General features: G+C 44.5%; 1 protein-coding gene across 1 annotated transcript in view; it reads right to left on the bottom strand.

The window, feature by feature from the left end:
* The window catches only part of Pcca (propionyl-CoA carboxylase subunit alpha), a 343,795-nt gene that overhangs the window by 342,027 nt on the left and 1,126 nt on the right, over window positions 1-642 (bottom strand). The gene's annotated exons all lie outside the window — the stretch shown is intronic.

The following is a 642-nucleotide window of genomic DNA, read 5'->3' as shown; positions in this document are numbered from 1 at the left end:
AAAAAAAAAAAAAAAAAAAATTAAAAAAAGAAAAGCACATATCCAATATATAACATCCAAACCTGGTGTGGTGGTGAGTAACTATAACGCCAGCACTTAGAAAGTAGAGCAATGGTTGAGGCTTTAGCTCCGTGGTAGAGCGCTTGTGTAACGAGCACAAGGCCCCTGGGCTCAGTCCTCAGCCCTGGGGTGGGGGCAAAAGACCAAAATCTTCCTCCAGTACAGGGCAGCAAATTTGAGGCCAAGCTAGGCTAAGTGAGACCCTGTGTCAAGAAAAGAAACCCACAGAAGAAGAAATGTAGAAAGTGTGACCCCAAAGACCATAGCTTCCCACTGCAGGTAATCTTATAAGGAAATGTGCCAGCATCTTAGCAAGAGCAGACGAAGATGAAATGATTACAGGATGATAAAAAGCTAAGGAACAAAAGTGGTGTGGCAACACAAAGAACAGTGAAAGCCAGCATTCCTGAGGAGGTCGACACCTGGGATAACCTTCTGGCTCACACTAAGTGAGCTTGTTTGCATTTCCTTAAAAAGAGTAAAAGGCTGATCACAGCAGTACATTCTACACTCAGGAGTCAGAGGCAGAGAGATCTCTGTGACTTTGGGACCAGAGTCTACACAGAGTGTTCCAGAACAGCC

This window comes from Mastomys coucha, unplaced genomic scaffold (assembly GCF_008632895.1).
Source record: "Mastomys coucha isolate ucsf_1 unplaced genomic scaffold, UCSF_Mcou_1 pScaffold9, whole genome shotgun sequence".
Lineage (NCBI taxonomy): Eukaryota > Metazoa > Chordata > Mammalia > Rodentia > Muridae > Mastomys > Mastomys coucha.
The sequence above is the reverse complement of the archived record's forward strand: the minus strand, read 5'-3'. Positions and strand labels throughout refer to the sequence as shown.